The 20,681-nt window shown below is 36.4% G+C and overlaps 1 protein-coding gene across 5 annotated transcripts in view; it reads right to left on the reverse strand.

Annotated features, from left to right (window-relative positions):
* GABRB1 (gamma-aminobutyric acid type A receptor subunit beta1) overlaps nt 1-20,681 on the reverse strand; it is a 439,900-nt gene that overhangs the window by 62,271 nt on the left and 356,948 nt on the right. The gene's annotated exons all lie outside the window — the stretch shown is intronic.

Here is a 20,681-nt window from a genome sequence, read left to right on the forward strand (position 1 = left end):
ATTTCTTTATCTCTAAAGTGAGTATAATACATTTTTTAAGGTGTGAAGTGCTTAACACTCTAACTGGCACACTGTAATCTCTCAATAAATGTAAACTAATGCTTTTAAAGACTCAATTCGGATGTCTTCATCTCCATGAAATATTCTTCAACTGAGCCCCCTAAGGGACACACAGACACACACACACACTCACACAGGTTTAGACACACATTCTCATTTATCAGTCTGGTGTTTCAGGTACCTTTTTTGTGTAGTGTCTTGTGCATATCTCTTCATGGCATGTTTATAGTGTACTAGCAGCATCTGTTTACACATATTCATTTCCTGTTATTTGATAAGCATCTTGAGGTTAGGAATTGTGTCTTATTCACCTTTGTATTCTCAAAATCTAGCACAGTAGCTGGTATGCAACATGTGCTTGACAGATATTTAATAAAAAACAATGACAAATGGTTGATACCCAAGGACTTTTAAGTATTTATGTCTTAGGTTACTTAAAGGAAAGATTCTTCCTTTTCCTTCCTCAGCAACAGATGGACAGTAACCTAAACTTCTATGGGCACTCTAGTCTGTCCTCGGAGTGCATAGATGAATTGGGCTTCTCCGTGCCACAATCATAACCAGACTAATGGATCACTATACGAAAGAAAAAGAAGTCTCCTAGAACCACATAAAACTTATGATTGATTACAAGCTACTCAAACCTTTGAAAAATGCTCAAATTTTATAATTCTGTGTGAGAATCACATCGATAGCCTAGAAATGTGGGCAAATGCTGAGACACTGTCATTACAGATTTGAATTTTATGGCTAAGTTCACTCTATTTATCCCATTTTTCTCTCTTGCTCTACTCACTGTCCTTCATTCACAGACAAATTTTAGAGTTATCCATAATTCCTGGGTCCGTTTCCTCATTACCCATTTACCTCACTCCACTCTGACTTCTAGTTCTGTCAATCCCAAACAGTTTATACTACTATGGCTATGAACCTCACTTTGCTATATTCAGTGCTATATTCAGTTTTCAGTTCTCATTTTATTCGACCAGCCAGCAGCATTTGACCCTATTATCTTTGCCGTCCTTCCTGAAACTTTCCTCCAGTGGCTTCTCTGACATTATTTTCTCCTAGTGATCCTCCTATTTATCTGGAAGCTCCTTGTTATCATTCTTTGCAGATTTATGCTCTTCCCTTAAAGTTGAGTTCTAGGTCTTCCTCTCTTCTCACTCATTTTATATTTTCTCCTAGGCAAATCATCCATGCCATTGGCTTTAACAACTCTCTCTACTTTGATAACTTCCAAATGTACATGTCTAGCCTAGATTTCTCCTCCGAGCTATAGATCTATAGTTTTACTGCCCCACTTGACAACTCCAGCGGATGACTTAAAACCACCTCAAGTTCAAGATCTTCAGCATGACCTCTTATTTTCCCCCATCAAAACCTATCATCAACAAAGTTGCACCAGGCAGAAACTTGGGAGTAATCGTCGATGTCTTCTTCCTTTTCTCCAGTATCAAATTTGTCATTTCCTATTTTAATTCTGGAAGTTCTCTTAAATCAGTCCAGTTTTTTTTCCATTGCCACTGCCATCACCACTTTCCTCACACTTGGCAGAGGCTACTGAACTGGTCTAGTCACTTCCACTCTGTACTTCTCCAAATCTTTTACTACAGTGGCAGCACATCTTTTCATGTTACCTCCTGCCTCAGTTCCCTCAATGGTTTCTCATTTTGCTCCGTCTCTTCTACAGCCTCATCTCCTGCAGCTCCCCTCCCTCTGACTTTAGCTGCTCTGGCTTCAGCTTCAGTTCTCAAATACCCATGTCACTCTTGCCACAAAGCTTTTGCATATGTTGTCATTTCTGCCTGAATCTGGAATAGAGTTTACCCTTTTCCTTTTGGCTTGCTTACTGTTAACCCATAAGATATTTTGTTGGCATACTTTCATTAAGTCTCCAGAAGAAATTTTTTTGTTGTCATGGCCAGGAACATCATTGTGGTTTTCTTGACCTCCTTTTTTGTTGTTTGGTTTTGATCTTACAGATACAGCAAACCATGCGATGCGCCACTGTTTTTTTCTTGTCACTAGCTTCTCAGGAGGCTTCATTATATGGTGGTTACCTGGACCCAAATTAACTAGATTTAATTTCTGTCCACAGTTTTCAGTAGCAGTTTGATCTTTATCAAGTTATGCAAAATTTCTGTGATTTCATTTTCTCATTTATGTAATGGAAATATTAATAGAATTTATTCTCAATAAGTTATTGTGAGAAGTAAATAAATTAACATGCATAGGGCATTTAGAATGTGTTTGATGTATAGAAAGTGTTCAATAAATTTTGGAATTATTATTATTTCTGACCACAACTTGAATTGCCAGAATGATTCATGTGAAAGTGACTTATGCGTCTTTATTATATGGATTCTTGACCCAATGCTCCACTTTACTCTCTCTATAATAACACATATAGTAATTGAAGAGTAGTTTTGAGTATCCAAATTCAAATTCAAAAGAAATACAGTAGCCTCTCCATTGAAATGATAGACACTTTAAGATGGTAGGGATGCTATTTGTAGGACTAACTGTAAAGGCATTATAATTTGCTCCATAAAACTGTATAATCAAATCCATAGCAGAAAATGTCTTTGAAACAAGGTTTTATCTGCACTTCTACTCCAACAGATACATCACTGCACACCATAATTAGAACTCAGGATTAGAGCCATGTTATTTTCAACACTGGCAGCTTTTCATACTTGTTTTGGAAAATTGGCTATTTCCTTACATGTGAAAGGAGGTTGGATTCCATTTTTATTTTCTAACACCAAAAAATGAGAGAGGGAGAGAAAAAAAACTCTGAGTTGCAGCACTCCCGTAATCAATTGTTTGAAAGAATAGGCAAAATATGCAGTTATTTTTTAGGTTTTCAATCCTAAAAATGGTATTTCTACTCTTTGTATTTTTCAAATTTTATGGGAAAAAAACTTCCTTATTCCATATCACAGATGTCTCTGTGGGTACAGACTCTATCGGCAGAATAATAAATGGATTCTCAAGATTATGCTGGGTCTGTTTATTTTTTTTTTAAAAAGCTTTTCTGCTAGAGTAGAAATAGCCAATGCCTTTGTTGTACATCTTGTAATTACATTTCGGCATCCTAGGTGTCCTCCCTCCTCCCATGTTGGTTAATGTAACAGGCTCCCAGAGTGAAACAAAATAGAAATTCATTTTTATTTCAAGTCTGATGCAGAAATCGCACAGGCAGAAGCACAGATCACCGTTTTGCTTAAAAAAGAAATCACCATCTGTTTTGTATAGGGACTAATATTCAGGCACCATCTTATTGAGGTGTTTCATGTTAGAGTCTTTTGACCACAAATTACCCTCAGTTTTTCTTTAAATGGAATATGTAGGATTGGCTATTAAAAGAAAGGCAGAATGAAAATAAAGGGAGGTTTCTGTCTGAAAATTTTAATATGGTGAAATTGGACTTGAGAGCTAGCCTAACAGAAAATGGTGTTAAAAACAAAGTAAACAGTAAAGAATTGAAAATATTTGTATAATCCCCAGAATTATCTTATGGGTTTAACTCAGCTTCATTATTTATAAATTTGTATAATAATGGTGCCTTGATTTTACAGAATGCTTTCAGAGCAATTTCCTCACATTGGGTCATTTTTTTTTTTTTTTTTTTAGCTCAAAAGTGCTCTCTAAGATTATTAGGCATGTTGAGAAGAGGATTTAACTTTTAGGCCAATCAAGGGCTATTTAGATTAAATTAACTTATGGATGTGTTAGCACTCTGAAAAGTACAAAGCTCTCTACAAACGCAAGATGATTTCACTGCTATTAAATAAATGATAAAAGAGTTAAGGCAGCTTTTCTAAATGCTCACCTTTGCTTTCAACTGCTGAATAACAAATCTCCAGATGAAAAAATGATATGTGTTTCCGTCATGATGTTCACTGATAAGGGGTGTACTTCAGACCTCATAATACTGTCTGGCCCCCTGGAGATCTGAAACCTTTGCAAGAGCTGTGAGATTACAGCCAAAGCCATCAGTACTTGCACCTGAAGAGTATTTTGAGAAGCCATTTCACTTTCTGTGCAATAATGCAGTTTATTTTAATTGATTCTCCCAAGGGGTTGAAGTACTGGGAATTTGTAGTCCAACTAGTTCTTGTCATGCTGTTTGGGGGCATCACAACCTAAAATTCCTATGTAGTTGGGCATCATCATCTATAAGCTGTTATAATTAAGATACAGAAGACCTTGGCTTCCAATAATTTTACGGTTACCATTTTAATGGTGGTTATGCGTAGGACTGGTATTTGAAAAACACAGGGGGTTCCCAAACAAACTATAGATATATCACCCAAACTCAGAAAAATTCCTAATAGTACATTTATATCAGAGTTCTATTAAGTTACATTTACATTACAGTTACATTCGGGTTCATTGAAATTACTACTGTTATGGGTTGAATTGTGTTTTCTTCACCCCTAAATTCATATGTTGGAGTTCTAACTTCAGATTCTGATTGTATTTGGAGAAAGGGTCTTTGCAGAGGAAATTGACTTAAAACAAGGTCATTTAGTGTGGATCCTAATCAAATATGACTGGTATCCCTAAAAGAAGAGGAAATTTGGGCACAGACATGTACAGAAGTTATTCTGCATCCAGACTGCCTTCAAACCTGAGCTGTTAACAGTAACTCTTCCCTGGGTCTCTAGCCTGCTAGCCACCCTACTGATACAGACTTACCAGCCCCTACAGTTACATGAGTGAATTCCTCAAAATGAATCTCTCTCTCTCTCTCTCTCTCTCTCTCTCTATATATATATATATATATACACACACACACACACATATATATGTATATATGCATATATATACATATATAATATATATACAGATATATACACACATAATATGGACATATATATAAATTATATATATATATATATATATATATATATATATAGAGAGAGAGAGAGAGAGAGAGAGAGAGAGAGAGAATGCAAGCTCCCTCTAAATTATACATTCTAGTTTAGTGGCTAAGTGAATGGCCTATAGAGTCACACTGCTGAATTCAATGTTAGCTCTGTTATTTTCTATCAATATGTCTTTGAGCAAGTCACTTAACCTCTCAGTACTTTAGTGTCCATGTCTGCAAAATGGAAATAGGTGGGTGTGGTGAGGATTTAAGGAGTAAAGTGTTTTTGAAGCAATTAGCATAGTGCCTATCACAGCATAAGCTCTCAACATATACTAGTTATTAGTATCATATTGTGATTATTTACATATTGTTTTAGTTAGGATTCTTGGTTGTGGATAGTGAGAACTGAATAAGACTAGTTTAAATAGAAAGGAATTGATTAAAAGATGTTGGGCAGCCCACAGAATCACTGAGAACATCAGAGAGCCAGGTTCTGAGGCCATAAAACCAAGAACCATTGCCAAAATGAATGCTATAGAACTGGTCCCAGGAATATCCCACTGCAGCTCTCTGGACATTACTTGTACTATCAACACTGTTGAGTCTAGGGACCAGAGGAGGGCCCCATAAACACTTCAGAAGCTGCTGTTATGGGGCTTCTCTTGTCAGGGTACAATCTCTGTGTGTCTTTCTTCTTTACATCACTAACTTCCAATTCGACATTTGCAATGGGTGTGAGTGACTGGTGGAAGCTGGGTCTCTCATGCTCAGCTGCAAGGGGTGCTGGGAAAGCAAGACATTTTCAGTTTTGATGATGGCTCTGCCTTAAAAATTGGGAGACACATAAGACACCGGAATGCTGGGAGTTCCAAAAATGACCAACATTCCCCACATATGTAGATGGATGTTTACATCCACTGACTACTGGCCACGGAAACTCTTCTCTTCACTTCTGTTTTTTACAATCCTTTTCAATCTTCTGTCTGTCACTTTTAACCACTGCTGCCTATAACAATTCCATAAATCTTACTCCTAATGGTCCTAACATTTTTGTATGTGTTGAATTGGTTTAAGTGCTTTGGTGTGATAGTGCCAGGTGAATGATAAAACATTATTTTATTGACTATGAAAATATTTAATTATAACCGCTAGGGAAAATATCTCATTAGAAGAGAGAAAGCTATTGAAAAACATGAACTTTGAAATTACACACATTGGGGTTTGTATCTCGGCTTTCTGCTTAGCATCAAAGTGACCACTGGCACATTTCTTATATTAGGTCTCAGCCTCTCCATTTGTAAAAGAGAAATAGCAATAAATGACTGACCCTGAAGGATGTTTGTGAATTGGAGCAACAACAAACAAATGTCAATTCTGGGTGACATTATCAATGAACATTATAGGATGGAAACTTTCTGGATAAAATAACTATTAAAAACAAAACTAAAACTAGATCAACATCTTCCAAGCCATTTTTATTAAGGTTTATGATCCACTCTTCTCTGCCAAACAAACTAGCCTCTCCATCAGACAAGGCCATTTTACCTATGGAACATATTTTCTATCCCCTAAACTCAGGATTTTCCTGTTTCTTATTTTGTCCTTAGTATGAATGCAGCTAGAGATGGCACTGCAGACAAGATTGACATGTTCAGAAAAGAAATCTTTGACTAAAATTTGCTCTTTGAACGTGTGTGTTTGGAAACCAAATTTTGAGGAACAGAGGATGCTTTTGTAATAGCAAACTGACATCCCTAAATACATGTACTTGATAGGTTTCCTTAGAAAAATTTTTTACATACTGAAAATTAGAGAACAACATATGTCTATTTGCTCAACCTTTTATTGGTAAATTCTTTTAAGGGGTAACTGTCAGTTTCTGCTTTGTGTGAAGCACTGTGCTTGCTCCAAGGATATAAATATGAGAAACGCAAACATCGTATCTTTGTTCTCAGGGTTTACAAACCATTTGGGGAGCCAGATCTTAATCAAATTCAGTTTCTTTGTTCATTCATCTGTTCAATTAATTCATTCAATAATAATTTATTGAACATGTAGGTGCAAAGCAGTGTGCTATGTGTTGTTAACAATAGCCATATTCATTGCATGCTTATTGTGCATTAATACCTGTTCTAGTTGCTTTGCATACCTTTAATCCTTGTAACAAACCTGTAAGGTACACATTATTTTATAGAGCAAACACAGACTTAGAAGGGTTAAACAATTGGCTTAAGATGATTTATCTAGAAAGTGTCAGAGCTGCGGGCTGAAACTCACCCCCTACTCTACAGTCTCTCAGGGAAAGTCCATCTTGTGACTCACACAGTTGATGAACCAAATGACTAGATCAATTCAAGTGTACAGCAGAATTATTACTCCCTCAGGGACCTTGATGTATCTGCACTAATGGTGCTAACAATTTCTATAAATTAGGAAAGCAGTAATTAGGCCTACCAAATTGAAATCCAGGGAAGAAATGCTGCTGTAGTAGTTATAGCCAAAGACAGGGAGGCAAAAGCCATAAAACGCATTATATTGCCTCTCTGAATGACCCCAGAAACCCTTTAGACCATACTCTTTCGCTGTGTTTTGTCACTGTAAAATTAAATAATTCTCTTCCCCGATCTTCACATTCTTTCTAAGGTTATTTTCATTTGTGAAAACTGAGTCCCTTCATTCTGAAAGGACATGATTAAGGTCTGGAAAGGCACAGGGGAAGCACATGATAGTGAATGAATTCACAGACATCTAGACCCTTAAGACGTTTTCCTTGAGTTTCAAGATGATATGATCAGGTCATGTGTGGTAGCTCACGCCTGTAATCTCAATTTTGGGAGGCTGAGGTGGGCAAATCACCTGAGGTCAGAAGTTGAGACCAGCCTGGTCAACATGGCGAAACCTCATCTCTACTAAAAAATACGAAAATTAGCTGGGTTTGGTGGTGCACACCTGTAGTCCCAGCTACTAGAGATGCTGAGGCAGGAGAATCACTTGAACTCAGGAGGTGGAGGTTGCAGTGAGCCAACATCATGCCACTGCATTCCATCCTGGTTGACAAAGAGAGACTCTGTCAAAAAAAAAAGGAAGGAAGGAAGGAAAGGAGAGAGTAAGAGAGAGAAAAAGAAAAAGAGAAGGAAGGAAGGAAAGAAAGGAAGGAAGGAAGGAAGAAAGAAGGAAAGAAAGAAGGAAAGAAAGAAAAAAGAAAGAAAGAAAGAAAAAGAAAGAAAGAAAGAAAGAAAAGAAAGAAAGAAAGAAAGAAAGAAAAGAAAGAGGGAGAGAAAGACTTTCAAAAGCTTGGGGTCAGGGGAAGGATTAAAAAAAAAAAAAGCCTGCCACAGAAAAGTTTGATAAGAGGCTAATATTTTTTGATGAAGGAACTATATACATCTAGAAATTAGGCCCCAAATTTGTAGGTTAAAAAAAAAGTAAGGTAAATTTATTTTATTTTGTTGTTGTTTTTGCTTTTATTTTTGTTTTAAGGTTTGATTTTTTTTTCTTGTGGTTTGCTGCCTCCATCCCCCCATCACCTATATCTGGCATTCTCCTCATGTTACCCCTCCCCACCATCCTAACCCCCCACCATCCCTTCCCTAGCCCCCTCAACAGACTCCAGTGTGTGATGCTCCCCTCCCTGTGTCCATGTGTTCTCATTGTTCAACACCTGCCTTTCTAACACAAAATTCACGTGGACTTCAATTCAATCGTTAGGGGAATATAAAGGCATTGTCAGATATACAAGATCTTAAAGACTTTATTTTCTCTGCAGCCACTTTCAGGAAGCTATGGGGGAAATATCCACCTTACTAACAAATATCAAGAAAGATGACATGGAATTCAGGAAACAGACTACAATAAAAACACAGACAAAAAATTCTGAAGATGACAGGAAGAAAGATCCTAAGATGATGGTGGTACAGAAAGGCCTGGAGAGCAACCAGTTTAGATTGTAGCATGAGAACACGGAGTTCTGGGAATGATGTCCCTAAGAAGATGAATTTGATAGAGTGTGTGTTTAAGAGGAGATGTGCATTGTGCATCAAAAAGAAAGATTTTGTGAATAATTTAATAATGGGAAGCAGGCAAGGATGTGCAGAAAGGGAATTCAGACAGCACACTAGCTCAGTTGTGAGCAATGTTCATATAGTTATAAAAATGTGAACAGTGACTATAAGTATAATAAAAATGTGATATTACTATTACACATTAATATTAAGTATATTAAATATTCACCAACTGGTTATGTATGGGCCATAGACCAATCTATGCTGGACAGTGGGTCATGTTGAGGGCTATCCCCTGTGCTAGGCATTACTTCCTTAATTGCTGAATAATTGAAGGAGAAGACCTGGAGGTTCTAGGCGTGCAACTAGGCTAAAAGAGAGAAGATGGGTTCTTGGGAACTTCAGAGCAGTAATTATTTTCCAAACTATAAAGTAGTATTTCAATATTTTAATGCTGGTGGATGCTGATCATTATTCATCAACATTTGGGGGATAAATAAGTGTGTGTGTGTGTGTGTGTGTGTGTGTGTGTGTGTGTGTGTTGGCAGGGGAAGGTGGAAGAGTGTGAAACAATAGTATAATGCATAAACCTGAAAAACCAAAAAGTAAAAGTACAATGGTGATGTTATTTGGAAATGTGAAGGTAAATAATAAAGTAAAAGGGTTGTGAACTCAGTTACTACTGGTTATGGGAATGGAAGGAGATGGGAATTTTGAGGGTGATAAGGGAATGCTGTTTTTATAATAGGCCTTGGAAAACTATTGAATTCTTAAATCATGTATGTGCATACCTGATGAAAAATAAAATTGAAAATGAATGCCTACTGTGTACTAGAGTCAATGATATTTCAAGATAGATATTAATTCCCATTTTACTATAAGAAAGAAAGAGTAATTGGTGGAGCTGGTGTTCTTTCTACTATACCACTTCGGCTATAAAGGTGGGAAGAAAAAGTATTATTTTATAGGTTAGAACACCAACTCAAGGCATTTATACCAAGATTTACAAAAGTATTCAGTTAAAGATTGATCATTGATTTACCTAAACAACAAGTTAGCAATAACCAAATTATTAACTTATTTGTAAAAGAACTATCAACTTATTTGTAAGAGAAACACCTTTTAATCAAGAAACTATACATCTATAAATTAGGCCTCAAACTTGTAGGTTAAAAAAAAAAAGTGAGGTAAATTTAATTACCTCATTTATCATGAGCTCCCTTTAAATGTGTCTTAACTTCACTGACAGAGAAAACACTGAAATGGAAGGACCTTTGATGAAATTAATTACATTTTGTAGCAGTTTGATATGATTTGGCTGTGTCCCCACCCAAATCTCATCTTGAATTGTACTTCCATAATTCCCACATGTTGTAGGAGGGACCCAGTGGGAGATCATTTGAATCATGGGGTGGGCAGTTTTCCCCATGCTGTTCTCATGGTAGAGAATAAGTCTCACGAGATCGAATGGTTTTATCCGGCACTTCCGCTTTTGCATCTGCCTCATTTTCCCTTGCTGCCACCATGTAAGAAGTGCCTTTTGCCTCCCACTGTGATTCTGAGGTCTCCCCAGCCATGTGGAATTCTAAGTCCAATTAAACCTCTTTTTCTTCCCAGTCTCAGGTATGTCTTTATCAGCAGCATGAAAAAAGACTAATACATTGTTTTTGCTTAACTAAAAAGCATTGGAAGAAAAATGGATACAGAAACATGCCAGGAATGATCTCTGAACCGTTTATATTCTCTTCTCACCAAATCCTCACTACTAGGAAGAAGTAACCAAAATATCTCAAATAAGCAAACCCAAATATGCAAACCAAAATAATGTGGCTGTCTAAATGACAATCAGGCAATAGGTGAATTAGAATGTACCAATATGCTCAGAATCTAAGATAAAACAATATACTAAAGAAATAAAAATTATACAGTGAAGTTAAAAACAATGGAACGAACAATTTTCTTGGCTTTTAATTTGGTTGGATTGGATAGTGTTTTGTTGGGGAAATATTATAGACACATTTGGCCTAATGTGGAAGGATTAAATGAGAATTAGATGAGGGAGGCTACATTTTTTGGGTAGCTTCTGAAATAATCTTGTAATTGTATCACAGTTTTTCAATATGGTGCTACTTCAGAGACCTACAGATGTGATTTTTTTCACCATAATGGTGTCTAATCTGGTAGCTGTGTGGTAGGGTACAGTATTTGTTGAATGAATAAATGGCTGCAGAGCTCAGTGTAATATTGCTTTTCCACAGAGCTATGAAGCTTGCAAAATCAGCACAATCTTTAATTTCTATACATTTTCTAAAATATGGAAAGAAACTTTAGTCTCATCCAACTTCACTTTGTTTATATACTCAACAAACCGTTATTGAGGAAATTATCCGTGAAAGTCTCTCAGTTGGGCATCCTTCACTGAAATATACTGTAGGAGAAATCATCATTTTCTTTCAAATCATATGAAAGTTAAACGTTCACATTGATCAGGGTTATGAACTATTTCAGTTCACAGGCTATGAGATGATGATAAATCCAGAGTTGATTTGTTTTCATCATGTCATCAGGGTTTGTAGCACTCTACATATATTTTTCTGGTGGTGTATGTGCTAATTCAGCAGCTTGCAATACAGTCACAGTCTGCTACCATTTCAAGTGTCAATTTTTGCTTTTTTCTATCTTTATATTATATTATATAATGATGCAAATAAGGCATTAATATTTATTGAGTGTTTTAATGTGAAAGACAGTTTGTAAAAGAAACTTCATGAGATATTATTGTCCCTACTTTATAGATGAAGCAATTGAGGCATAGGGTAATGTAATGACCTGCATAGGTGGCAAAGCTACAATCAAGCCCAGAAATATTTGGTTTCTACTCACTATAGGGGAGTTTGTTAGTAGTGCTTGTTAGCTTTATAATAAATTAAGATATATTAAAATTATACACAGAAATTTAAGTTACTTAAAAAACATATATTGAAAATACAGCCCCCCTTATATATATTCATTAATGAATGCCTTAAAACCTCATTATATATATGAATATATATAATGAATGCCTTAAAACTTCATTATTATGTATACATTGTATATATAATATGTTATGTATTGTATATATTATATAATATATATTATATATTATAATATACTATATATTATATAGATAATATATATATAATCTGAGCCCAAGAGGAAACTATCTTAAATAATGAGAAAATAAGAACTAATGTAAAGTAATAAATACAATATCTTTTTCAAATATTAATTAATCCAAGTGTAATAAAGCATATTGCAGTCACTTTGCAAAAGGCTTTTATATTCTGAAAAGTATAGATTATTGTATTCTCTTTCCTTACTATTTTCAAGGAAATAAAGTCAAAAAGTATTTCTACCATCTATAAATAACAACAGAAGCAAAGACCACAATTTATGAGAGGGCTATAAAGTGTGGGTATATTCTGACATAATTTTCATAATTTCAATGAGAGAAGTAAATGAAACTGCCTAGCTTCTAAGAATTAATATCGGAGCTGGGAATCAAACTCCATACACTTTTCTCTATTCCATTTTGAACTTGACTCGAAGGCCATGTAATCTTATTAATGAGACAGCTCCATATGGTGTGTGTGTGTGTGTGTGTGTGTGTGTGTGTGTGTGTGTGTATTTTTCAGGTTAGAGCTTTTGAATTTTTTTATTTTACAGTAGTGTCCCCTCACCTGTAGGAGGTGCATTCTAAGACCCCCAATGGATGTCTGAAATCAGATAGTACTAAACCTTATATATATTATGTTTTGTTTATCTGACAACTGAGATGACTACTAAGTAACTAGCGGATGGGCTGCATATAAGGCGTGCATCCACTGAACAAAGGGGTGATTTACATTCCAGGCTGACGGAGCAGGTTGTTGGGAGACTTCATCAGGCTACTCAGAATGGTGGGTCATTTAAACCTGATGAATTGTTTATTTTGGGAATTTTTTTATTTAGGATTTTCAGAACACAGTTGACCATAGGTAACTGAAATCTCAGAAAGAGAAACCATGGACAAGGGAGGTACTACTTTCCTTTTTTTCCTTGGCCTCTGTGACTCAACACTGTTATTTTCTTCCCATTCCTCTGGCTGTTCTTTCCTTTTTTCTTTCCATTCTTGTCTTATTCTATCCAGTTATTAAATACTGACGTTCCCAAGGCCTCCCAGGCCCTCTTCCTTACCCTGTGTCATCTCCTTAGTAGAACTCACCCATGCCGATAGCTATAATTATCATCAAAATGTGCAAATAATTCACAAATTTATATCTTCAAGGCAGACCTCCTTTTACACCAGAATTGTATCATACATCAAACTGTCCAAAATTAAACTTATGATTTCTTCTTCGCTTCCCACTCAGAATCCAAAACATTTCCAGTATTCTCCTTTTTGGTAGATGGCATCCATGTTTATCCATTAATTCAAGCAAAAGCCCAGGAAATCAAGTGAGCAATTCTTTATTCCTCTCTCTTGCTTATTCATATTGTATATTTAACCAAGTCTCATCCATTTCACCTTTTAACTCTTCCTGGCATTCATCTACTTCTTTCCATTTCCACCTGGTTCAATCAAATATTATTTCTTCCTGGTCCATTCTGATAGTCTTAAAAATGGTTTCTTTATTTTACTGGTGTCAGTTCATTTTCCGTATCACAGCTAGTATGATTTTTCAAAACACAAATCTTATCATATAGCTCTCCTTCCCCTAGTTCAAAATTTTCAGTGTTCCACTGTTCTTAGGCTAAAGACAAAACTTCTACAAGATCTGAAGGGTCAGTCCTCTACAGGTTGAATATTCCTTATTTGAATTATTTGGAACCAGAAGTGTTTCGGATTTTGGAAAATTTTCATATACATAATGAGATATCTAGGGGAGGGGACACAGCTTAAACACAAATCCATTTATATTTCATTTTTGGCATATACACACATGCTGAGGGATTTTGTGCATAAAAAAGGTTGTCATACACTGAGCCATCGGAAAGCAAAAATGTCATTATTGTAGCCACCAGTGTGGGCAATTTGTGTTTTTTTGGCATCACCATCATTCCTGACTCTGAGTTTTTATGCTGCAACAAGCAATTATTTTCTTATACTTATTCACACCTAAGTACTTAGTAAAAAATAATGTTCTATCAATACAGTTTTAAAAAAATGTGTTCAGCGTAACTGGGCAGCATGGTAACAGCACCCAAATACCTGAACAACAGCAACAAACAGGACAGCGTCTACCTATCATACTTTGTTTTGACTAAAAGATTACTGTACACTGTGTTTTTATGTCAGGTGAGGAGAAATATGAGAAGAAAGCTAAGGACTAGGAAGTGGGTCTTTTAAGAAGGAGGAGGCATTCTGTTGGATGGCTTTTTAAAATGTTTTCTCCAGAGCTATTTGCCTCATTAATGGTTTTTGTGTTAGACCTCTCTCTTTGATTTTAGAAACTGAGATGATTTATTGTTCTATTACGTTAAGCATGCTAATCTAGTCCTTCCATAAGCCCATGACACGTTTTTACCACGTTGTCCATAACACTTTTTCTATAGAGTTAACATCATCTTCATTGTCACTATTATCACAGTCACCTTGATTTAGAACCATTTTGACTATTTCACCATTGTCAATGAATGAACAACCGAAGCCTCATAATTATATTAAAAACTTCAATATCCACTTTTATCAGCTTACTAATGGACTCTAAAAATATGTATGTTTGCAAATGTAAGGAAGTCAGACATCATTTTTTTCTCACTTGACATATGGCATTTTTCAACCTCAACCCTTTGTTTATCATCATCACTGAACATAGCGGTAGGCCAGAGGTTCGGCCAGGAATACACAACTGCATCTTTAGTTACTGTGTTCTAAGAGTTGGCAACAGCACATACAGCATCCGTCTTGCTACATCGTTTTGAAAACCTTCTATACTCACACTCCTGTTCACTGCTGCTAGCATGCTATTTAAGAAAGTGTTTTTATATTTGCTCTTCAATAAAAAATAAGGATACCCTGGTCATGTGGCTGAATTAACAAAGTCACACTTGGGGGAAATAAATGGCATAAACATCACTACTATTAATTATTATTTTTTTTTGTGAGACAGAGTTTTGCTGTTACCCAGGCTGTAGTGCAGTGGCATTATCTTGGCTCACTGCAACCTCTACCTCCTGGATTCAAGTGATTCTCCTGCCTCAGCTTCCCAAGTAGCTGGGATTACAGGCATGCACCACCACACCTGGCTAATTTTTGGATTTTTAGTAGAGACGGGGTTTCGTCATGTTGGCCAGGCTGGTCACTAACTCTGACCTCAGATGATCTGCCCGCCTCAGCCTCCCAAAGTGCTGGAATTATAGGAGTAAATCACTGGCACTCTTCCATTAATATTATTTTTGATGAGAATTTCAGCTGGAGGATGTGCAGAACAGTTGTCAAAGAATAACAAGATCTTACACTTGTCCTCTGATCCAGCTTCCCTGCAGTGAGCATGAGGTTGCTGGTACAAAATGTTATTTACAACACTCATCAGAGAAGACATCCCTGGTTGTCCATGCCTTTTTGTGTAATAATGGACTGGTAAGAAATTCACTCTTTGAAAACTGCAAGGATGCAAACTTTCCAATCACAGCAAGTTTACACTTATACATGCCTATAGCATTGGCACATGCCAGCACAGCTATTTTGTCCTTGGCATTCTAAATTCCTGTAGGGGCTGTCTTATCAGCTGAAGTCATTGTCTTTCTGGGGGTAATAATGCTGAAATAATATGTTCCATCAGCATTATAAACTTGTTCTGGCATCAGATTTTCATCAGCAGTGATGTTGGCACACTCATCAATGAATTTCTCCACTGCTTCATCAGCAGCAGATGCCTTATTACCACAAATCTTGAAAATTAATGCTATGTCTTTTCTTAAATTTCTGCAACCAGCCTGTTGAATCGTCACAGTTTCTTTCAATCCTGGTTCATCGTAATAGATATTTTCTCGTTTCATGATCAGTATCCCATTAAGTGGCATGTGTTCACCTTCCGTGCTGACAAATCTACTTTTTCAATACACAGTCAATATCTTCATTTTCAGTTTTACACAGTGTTTTCCTATTTTTCATTAACTCCTATTCATCACTTATATCATAGAACTTCAACAGTTTATCTTTCTGTTTCTTCAGGTCATTTGTGGTGGTCATTCCAAGGCCTTACTCTTCTGTAGGGTGTTTCACACTTACAGTGCTGCCCAGCTTTTCCAAGAGCTTGGCTTTCTGTGCTATAAACAAACAGAAATTCTTTCTCTTTTTCTTCTCACTATTATTAATAGGGGTATCTGCAGCCTTTTTGTCATCTTCAACAATATCTTTATACCACAGAGCAAAGAATAAGCAAAAATGCACAGTGAGTAATATATGTTGGTTTGTGTCCTCATGTGCAGCATTGCCGCATAACTGCTGTTGGCATGTCTTGTCTGCACACCTGCCATTTTATTATGCTTTGTGGGTGTGCAGAAAAGGTAAATCACAGCAGAAGGGGGCATATGCAGAAAAGGTAAATTACAGCAGACGGGGGTGGGGGGGTCTTTTTCCCTTGGGAACACTGAATAAACTGTTGTGTTCCTGTAGTTTGACTAAGACCAGTCACATGAGGTTAGGTGTAACATTTTCCACTTGTGGCATCATGTTGGTACTTAAAAAGTTTCAGATTTTAGAGCATTTTGGATTTTGAATTTTTGGATTAGGAATGCTCAACTTATACCTACATTTCCAGTTTCAACTTGTATCATAGTTTTTTGTCTCTTATTATTACAACCGCTTTAGATTTACTTTCATCCCTCATGCTTGCCAAGATCCTTCCTGCCATAGAGTCTTGAACTTGATGTTTTCCCTGCCTGGAATGAGCTTTCTTCTCCTCTTGGTTTAGTTAACTCATCCTTTAGATATCTAAGCAATAGACACACTCTCAAGAAAACTCTCTTTACCTCCTTAAGTCCAATTCTTTCAATTTACTCTTTAGTTGCATAAAATATCACTATTTCATGAGCAGTTTTACCTTTACTGGTGTAAGTCTTTGATAAGTGTCTATCTCCTTCACTGCCTGAAAGCTCCATTAGGGAGGATAGTGGCTCTCTTAGCTTTTGCTCTCTGTTGTCATTATAGTGCCAAGGACCCACCTAACCTATAAGTACTTGTTGAATGAAATAATGAAATAATTTACCAGTTAACCAAACGTTACTGATTATTTGATGCCAATTCTAAATACTATGCCTTCAAGAGAGAATATTCATTTGTTCAGGGAAGATGGAAGACACATATTTAGGTAAGATCAGATGTAGATTTTAATAGTGTAGATAAACACTTCGCCAGGCACTGAAAAACATTTTATAGACAAGAGTTTTGATTATAAGAATGCCATTAGGCATGGTGGTTCACCTTTGTAATCCCAACAATTTGGGAGGCCAAGGTGGATGGATCACCTGAGATCGGGAGTTCTAGACCAGCCTAGCCAACATGGGGAAACATAGTATTTTGAGTCTCTACCAACAAGGCAAAAATTAGCCAGGTGTGGTGGTGCACACCTGTTATCCTACTTGGGAGGCTGAGACATGAGAATCTCTTGAAAGCTGGAGGCAGAGGTTTCAGTGAGCCGAGATTGTGTCAGTGCACTCCAACCTGTGGGATACAGTGAGACTGTCTCAAAAAAAAAAAAGAATGCTATGTGCCAGTAACAGATTAGAGATACCCCACTGACACTTAAGATAAAAAAATTAAATACAACCAAGAATTGTAGCACTTGTGCTGATGTTGATTTCTGAATGCTAAGGGGTAGTCACCTAAAAAAGATTCAGTACGTTAGATTTTGTAATCTAGATATACATGACTTTCTATATGTTTTGATATTTTTTCCTCCAAACTAATAACCTTTTAATATTCTCAGGATCATCAGGGCATTTTCATTACAAAAGCAGAAACTCAGCTTCTAGTATTCTAACCATATAATATCATGGTGGCACGTGACAATATATGGTAAATCCTGCTTAAGAATCTTTTTATACCCAAACACAGTTCCTTTCTCATATTCTACAACTAATTGTTGATGTGCCCCAGAGAAAACAGCAGGGGAGAGTTTTGAAGAGCGCAGTATTGTGAACCCAACCATCAATTTCCCCATTACCCAAGTCTAACAGTATTCTGAATTGCTCACCTTTGGTACCACTCTTTGATATGTGATATCTGGAATTAGAAGAGAGGGTTAATGATTCCCTCAGTGAGTCTTAAAATTTTAGGTTCTCAGTTAGCATTCAAATTCCATGATTATTCTCTGAGAAATTGCTTTCCTTTATTATGCTCTATACTATCAACCAAAGCACTTTAGTAATTTATTCTAAAGCAACAGTCCCTAAGAAGCTGACAATGTATGTTGTACAGAGGTTAAAACACTGGCTTTTAAGCCAGAAAGGCATGAGTTTAAGATCTTTGGTATTAACTAGATGTGTAACTCTGAGCAAGTTACTAAAAGTTTCTGAGCTTCTGTAACCACATGTAGAAGCCAGTGATACTTCTTACTTCATAGAAAGGTTGTGAGGATAACATGAATACCTGGCACAGGTTTGGATTTCAATTAAGTATAAATGTAACTACAATTCTTACTGATAATAAGAGATGGTCTTCGAACCCTATATATGCTCTCTAGTGAGCACAGCTATAATTTTCTGGCATATACACACCAGGCTGCAAGTTTCTAACTCTCATTTTGCAACCAGGGTCCATCAGTCATTCTCAGCCATTCTCTCAATCAGAACAGCTGACAGAATCCTCAGTGAGGTCATTATTTTTAGCTTTGGAACTGTTAGAAAGTCTGCAGGGGATTTTCATGGCATTCAACAAATTAGCAAAGGTCATCAAAACAAATCCACTTACTGAATTCATTGGCTTGAAATCCTATCAAGCCAGTGCTGTCATATTAAATTAAAGAAATTTTCACTGGCAATATTTCCATAAAAAGGGTCAAGCTGAATTGTGTTTAGATTTGGTCCATTGTTGCTGCATTTTAAAGTCACAAACATTGACCCCCAAACTGACTTGTCTCCTACCTGTACGTCCTCCCATTGTGGTGGATGATTTTCTCCTCATTTAAAAAGTCCTCACTTCCCTCTGTCTGTCCAAGTTCAAGTCCCATTTCCTCCAAATAGCCATTCCTAAATTCTCTAACCCCTGTCTCAGGTCTGTTTTCTACTTGACTCAGAACAACACTTTTTTTTTTTTAAGTTGAGTGGGGGTGACTTTAACCATACTATTTAGGCCTGCACAAAGGTATTAAACAGGACTCAGTTAGGTCCTTACATTTTCACAGATGCCCTCAATGATACTCGTCTCTACTTGGCTGATTATCCAAGCTTGTGGAGCAACCGTCAGCCAGCATGAGGGAATCTTCACACCACAGGCTTTTGCCAAATACGACAGCATTGAGGTCTGTTTTCTTGCTTTGCATAGTGCCATCAATAATGTTTTGAAAGAAATACTTGAGGGTCACGTAATCGATCTATTTCTCTACATACCCCGAATGGTGTCTTTCAAGCAAGCCAGACCACAAGGTTGTTGGATCCCTTAGTGGCATCATTTTGGATCTAATAGACTGCTTTATGAATTGTACTTTGGTGTTAACTAATGGACCACATTGATGAACTGTAGAAGAAAGAACTGGATGAAATTCAGGGCCCTCTTTCTGAATATCTACTGGAGAACTATTTCTCATACCTCATTAGGAAAAGCTCTACATCTTCTGAATAGTAAACAAGGTTTTTATTTTATGGAAAATTTGAAACATAAATTATGTTTTCTTTACTTCAGCCATTAGAAAACTAAGTGATAGATCTGAGGTCTGTTTTTTTCAACTGTATGGTCTTTCAACTGTAATAACAAGTCTGGTTTTATTATTTTTCTATTCATAGTTTTCCTTTGTTTTAGTCATCATAATTGCTAATTTTAATTCTTTGGCATGGAAAGTATTTTTTTTGTGAGGTGCCTCACATCTTATGTAGAATGAGGCAGATACTAAAAATAGAACCCTGATGTATTCATTTAGTGAATTACAGAAATTCTAGTTTATGGACTATTATTTAGAAATTATTTTTTCCTTGTCTTGTGTTTTTAGGTAGTTTTAAGTTTCCACAACTAGATTTTAAGCAAAAGGATGTGTTTAAAACTTTCATTTCTAAAGACTAATTCAGATAGAGAAAAAAGATAAAGTAAATGAAAAAATAAAAAACTTACCTGCACCCCTCACATACTGACAGCATAGATTTGGCTCACTGAATCTTTCAATCAGACTTCTGCACACAACTCTGCTTCTAAGTAACTAACTGTGTGAGTTCGACCTCAATGCCATTGAGCTTCATAGGATTTCACTCTCTTCATCTCTGTATAAGGGAGTTGACCTAAATAATCCTCAGTGTCCTCTCTGGTTCTAAAATTATGTTATAAGTGCTTGTGTTCCCTGAAAGGACTTTTGCCAGGCATAGATCGTTCAGGGCAGATATGACTTAATAAACTACTCATAGATATGAATGTGACCAGGTGACCTATTTATTGCAGGGGATGTTCATGAAAGGAAGGGCTGTTTCCAAAGAAGATGTGTTCATTTTTTCCATTGAACAAAGAAAAGAACATTTCCAGATCATTTGGTTCAGAATTTAAGCTGGAAAAACAATGACAAGTGTGATAA

This window comes from Callithrix jacchus, chromosome 3 (genome assembly GCF_049354715.1).
Source record: "Callithrix jacchus isolate 240 chromosome 3, calJac240_pri, whole genome shotgun sequence".
NCBI classification, from domain to species: Eukaryota; Metazoa; Chordata; class Mammalia; order Primates; family Cebidae; genus Callithrix; species Callithrix jacchus.